This window comes from Mirounga angustirostris, unplaced genomic scaffold, assembly GCF_029215605.1.
Source record: "Mirounga angustirostris isolate CCGP_5_RB_7025 unplaced genomic scaffold, mMirAng1.0.hap1 SCAF_1, whole genome shotgun sequence".
NCBI classification, from domain to species: Eukaryota; Metazoa; Chordata; class Mammalia; order Carnivora; family Phocidae; genus Mirounga; species Mirounga angustirostris.
The window spans coordinates 115,608,231-115,614,185 of NW_026991709.1; the positions used below are offsets into that span (position 1 = coordinate 115,608,231).

The 5,955-nt window shown below is 35.1% G+C and overlaps 1 pseudogene; it reads left to right on the plus strand.

Annotated features, from left to right (window-relative positions):
- Nucleotides 1-3,386: 3,386 nt before the first annotated feature.
- LOC123834650 (prefoldin subunit 3-like) lies at nucleotides 3,387-4,028 on the plus strand (annotated as a pseudogene).
- Nucleotides 4,029-5,955: the final 1,927 nt, after the last annotated feature.

Consider the following 5,955-nt stretch of genomic DNA (forward strand, 5'->3'; position numbering starts at 1 on the left):
TTGATGAAAACCCCTGGAGTCAGGAGCTAGGGTACAGACTAATTTCACAATATTCTATAAGCTGACCTTTGGCAAGACCCTTAACTGTCAGCACCTAGGTATGATAATTTTAAAATTGTGTTAATATTTGCATCTGTTTTATGGGATTATTATGTGGATTAAGTAGGGTAATGTGAGCATTTTGGATATTACCTGGTATCTAGCATATTTTCAATAAATGTTAATTTTTATAGCCATCCTCACTGTCATTATCAAGTCATCAACGTTATTCTCCTAAAACATATTCAAATGAAATCATGAAAAAATTCTGAGTTAGACAGACTTTTTGTAAGAAAATTTCAGAATCCGAACATTTCTAAAACAGAAGACAGAATTATTTTATATTCAAAACTATTATTTAAATTACTAGTAGACATCTATGAGTACCTTTTAAATCTGAACATCAAAAATAATACTACACATATACATACACATTTTAGTATAATGATTAATTTTTAAAAAATTAATGTAAATTATGCCAGTTCAAACAGAAAGCAAAGATATTTAAAATTTTTTATTTACTAAGGCTTACCCTATTTTAGATTAAAAGGATAAAGAAATAGTCTTGCTACTATAATTTTCAGTTAATTGCTTCTCTTATACTATGAGCCAAGATCTACAGAACTCAAACAAGGGATTTTTGACATGACTTTACATGTACTAAATCAACTATGGTATGTGTGATATGTTGGTGACATGCCAAATGATTCTCTTGTTACTTGACCTCACATTTATAAGAGAATCATTATCTTCCCTCATTCACAATACGTTAAAAATAATTTTTTTAGCAAAGCAAATGAAAATTTAGAGTGGAACTGTTCTAATTTTACAGATGAATAAACTGTAGCCTAGAGGTGAAGGGAATGGGTTGAATTAATATTGGCATAACATATGCACATGACTTAACTCTAGACACAGCACACAACCCTGGAATAGGGCTTTCTCAAGAGGTAGAAGAAACTGGACATTGAACAATTGCATTTGGTTCGACTCAGGCATGATCAGCATTAATTATCTGATTCTACAGAGAGGATACCTCTATAGAGAAAGTATGCACTTTTTTTGGAATGGTTTTATCCAAATATGTAGACAGTTATGGCAAATGATTCTTGTATTTGTAGTTTTCCATTGTAACCCAGTTAAAAGACTTCACAAATAAAGTGAACCAAAAATTGAAGCATCTTTCAAATATATAAACAATCTGAAATATATAAGATGATTTACCAAGAAATTAACTGATTAAAGAATCTCTCAAAGATAAAAATGGTCTAAATTATATGGGGAAGATAAATTGCCAAAAGTGACCGATCAGAAGGAAAAACCATCAATGAGAATACAAACCACAGTTTTTTTTTTTTTTAAAGATTTTATTTATTTATTTGACAGAGAGAGACATAGCGAGAGAGGGAACACAAGCAGGGGGAGAGGGAGAGGGAGAAGCAGACTCCCCGCCGAGCAGGGAGCCTGATGCGGGACTCCAGGATCATGACCTGAGCCGAAGGCAGTCGCTTAACCAACTGAGCCACCCAGGCACCCAAACCACAGTTTTTTTACATATCATCTACCAACAGATTATGTCTCTGGTAAAATCTCTGCAAGCACTGTGACTAAGTATAATTAATAAATCTATGTTGTCGAATCATATAATGAAGGTGATTTAGCAAATTTGTAGAAGGAAGGAAAACGAAATTTACTGTTTCTACCTACAGGTAAGAGTCTGTGATACTTTAATAGCTTCATGTTTATAGTCGAGTCTAGAATATCTCAAAAAAAAATTAATTACATCTATACGCTCTGCCAGAGGCATCATGTGTCTGCAGAGGCTGATTTGCTTTGCAGTGTTTGCAACACACAAACTCTACCAATAAAATTTACACTACTGGAATTTTGGTATAAAGCCCAATAAATATTTTATTTTATTTTTTTTAAAGATTTTATTTATTCATTCGAGACACAGAGATACAGAAAGAGAGAGCACAAGCAAGGGGAGTGGCAGAGGGAGAAGCAGGCTCCCCGCTGAGCCAGGAGCCCAATGTGGGGCTCGATCCGAGGACCCTGGATCATGACCCGAGCCGAAGGCAGACGCTCAACCATCTGAGCCACCCAGGCGCCCTAGCCCAATAAATATTTTAATACTTAATTCTACCACTTGTTATTTTCATGAAACTAATAACCATCTGTTCCCCATCTGTCAAAAAAGCATGAAAATAAGATAACTGCTATCAATATAATTCATGATTCAAAGAGGAGGTATTTATTATTTGAACATAAATCATAACTGCTTCCTCCTGCTGGACTAGCATCACCCAACACCTCTTCTAAAGCAAATTGAGGGGAAAAAAAAAACAACACTTCAGATTTCTTAGTATCAATAACAGTGCACAGGGCATTAAATTTAAAAAGTCAGTATACTAGGAAATAGGAACAATGGGCTCCCCAAATTAGCTCTTCCCAAAAAATATTGGTGCCTTTGAACAGGTCACTTTATCCTTCAGAAAAAGATTAGATTAAACTGATTAGCTTATGGACAGGTAATAGAAGGAAGTCTATAGTTATGCCAGTAAAATGTAAGTTAATCATTAGAAAGCATCATTAGGAAAATCTGTTCTGTTTCCTGCTGTATATCAAGCAGGGCTGTTGGTAAAGTCAGGAGTAAATCACCCAAATATAGAGCTGCTGCTCCCTGAAATGTTCCTATACACTTGACAAGGCCACCCTAAACAAGAAGCTGATTGCCTCAATGCCACTTGTCCCCATTAAATATAATTCAGTGATTCCATCCAGTGAGGGTATAATACCTTATCTAAGATTTGGGCTTCCTACCTGCAAAGGGTACACACTCAAGCTCAGGACTTTCTAAAGTATCCCCACAAAAGAAGACTTATTTTCTAGATACCTTTATGCAGAATAAAGATTTTCATAATTAAACACGAAAGTGTATGTGTGTCTGTGTGTTAATGTGTTTGTAGCAGTGACTGTACAGGGAGAAGTGGGACATAGGTCTGGTCAGCAGAGAGGAAAGCCAATTTCTGTTGCCTGTCCTGTTAGGCTGCAAGGCTAAAGCTAAGCGCAGAGGTTAGAAGGTAGATTACCCTATGGATGGAGTTTGCCACTACTTGCTAGGGAGAGTTAGACACAAAAATGGCATGATGTAAAGAATATTACATTGAAAATCAAATATATTTCTCTTTTTAAGCATTCTTATCAAGGGCTAAGCTACTTCCTAGATGTATAAAGAAGCATGATTCATTTTTCATTTATAAAGTTATCCATTTAGTGAGAAAAAGAAGCTTTCTGTTCATTTAAAAGTGCTGTTATGGCTTCCCCAAGAGGGCGGCCATGAGGACGTTTGTGGCTTAGAAGTGGCCACAGGGAACAGGCAGCGGCTCCACCTAGGGATTCCTGAGGCTGTATTTGTGGAAGATGTAGATTCCTTCATGAAACAGCCTGGGAATGAGACTGCAGATACAGTACTAAAGAAGCTGGATGAACAGTACCAGAAGTGTAAGTTTTTGGAACTCAACCTTGCTCAAAAGAAAAGGAGGCTAAAAGGTCAGATTCCTGAAATTAAGCAAACTTTAGAAATTCTAAAATACATGCAGAAGAAAAAAGAGTCCACCAGTTCACTAGAGACTAGATTCTTACCGGCAGATAACCTGTATTGCAAAGCCTCAGTTCCTCCTACTGATAAAGTGTCTGTGGTTGGGGGCTAATGTAATGCTTGAATATGATATTGATGAAGCTCAGGCATTGTTGGAAAGGAATTTATCGACTGCCATGAAGAATCTTGATTCTCCTGAGGAAGATCTTGATTTTCTTCGAGATCAATTTACTACCACAGAAGTCAATATGGCCGGGGTTTATAACTGGCATGTAAAAAGATGATTCTACCAAGAACAAAGCATAATGCTGGCAATTAAAAATGTGGTTCAGTTTTCCAAACATGTTATTTTAAATACCCCAAAGTTTATCCCTAAAGGTTGACATGACTTTGATTTTTTAACAGCAAAAATGATAATTAAAACTTAAAAAAAGATAAACGTCATTTTATTATAAAAACAAAATTGGTTTCAAGTATTTTATGAAATCAGCAGCACTTTAATTTTTTATTTCCAACAAAGTAAATGCTACTTTCATCATTTTTTTTTGGTTTGTCACTAAAAAAATAGTCTTAGCTGAAATGGCTGAGGCATGCTATGGAAGCTGAATTCTGGACACTTTTCTTTATTGGTTGTTACTCTCACTTGATGTGGTTAAACCAGTGTAGAGGTAGGAAAAACAGTTAGTTTAAATATTTCCAAACTTGTTTTCTTTAGTACATGTAGGGCTTTATGGCTCTCTGTTGCTGTTATTTGTCTTATATAAATGGATTTTCATGAATTACTGCTTAGCCAATAACTATTATAATATTATGTACATTTCAAGAAATGGTAATTTGCTTTCCTAAACAGTTAGAAGGCTATTGAGACAGTGCTTTTTCTTACCCCATAGAAATACACAGTGTCTTTGCAATGTCAACATACAGGAGATCTTGGCCAACATGAAATAACAAAATTCTTTAGCCACTCAAAACTCTTGGCTAAGGCAATTTTGTATTTCTTAACAGTTCTCCAAAGCAGCTGAACAAGAATATTAAGATAAATATAAATCTTTAGTGGTTGAAAAGATTTGTGGGCTTTTTTATTCATGATAAAACCTCATAGGAAGAGTAGAAAAATCCCTGTGGAAAGCCATTGGTCTAGTGGCTAGCACTAGGTGATACAGATTCTGATAAAAAATGTATTATTCCATCTCCATGTAGTACAACATATACTCGTACAATGTTTTGTACTTCTTTTTCATGATATTAAAACATTAAAGTTAAAAAAATAAAATGAAAGTGCTGTTATATTAAGGATAGAGTTCACAGAACACCGTATCTTGTGAGATCAGGAAAATTTTTCTAGGGTGATACCATTCTGTGCTGAATCTTGAAGTGTGAGTAGGCACCAGCCAGGTGGACAAGGAGAGTTGGGACATTATGTCTCAATAACATCTCAGAAGATAAATCAGAAGGGAGTGATTCAGAAATATGAGCATCAATTGTTCAGTAGAGAATGCTCTTGGGATCCTAAGGGAGAGTGGTGTGGATAGTATGGTTAAGCAAAACATACCATGCATTTGAGTTTGAAATTAATCTTTTTAATCTAATCTTTTATTAAAAGTGAGTTGTCATCTTGGTTTGGTGAGTATAGTTCATTAATATGACCATATTGTTTTTTTGACAATTTAGGGAGTGGTGCAGTTTATGGAATATTTTATGTGCTGAATGAAGGCGCTTGAATTAGATGATCTAGAACTAGGAAGTTCTTCATCAGTTCTCCTCAGTGGGAAAGCAGAAATGCAACAGGGAGCGCTACTGCCCAGAGTGATTCAATTTGAACAGAAGAAGAAGAAAGAAAGAAAAGAAAGAAAAGAAAGCAAAGCAAAGCAAAGAAAAGAAAAGAAAAGAAAAGAAAAGAAGGAAAGAAAAAAGAAAGAAAGAAAACTTTGCTTCCTATCCTACAATAGTACCCCTGTCAGTTTGCCACATTTCACAATTAAGGACTGGCTTTGGGTTAAATGTTGTATTTTCAGATATGATGCATGATGCAGATATTTATATAGAAGTTAACATATCAGCACACTTAACCCCTTAGCATGGTCTGGTAGTTCATTCTCAAATCAGGGAAAGCTTCTCTGACTCCAAATCCTGTGTAGAGAGAGCATATGACTAATAAGAACTTTGAATAATCAGGACCTTTTAATTTCTAATTTTCTCTGTTAAGTTAATTTTATGACATATTTGGAAGATGAAAAGACATGGAAGGTTTTTCATATTTTCTTTGAAATAAAGGTCACCAAAAAGAATACCAGTGGGCATATTCATTTTTCATT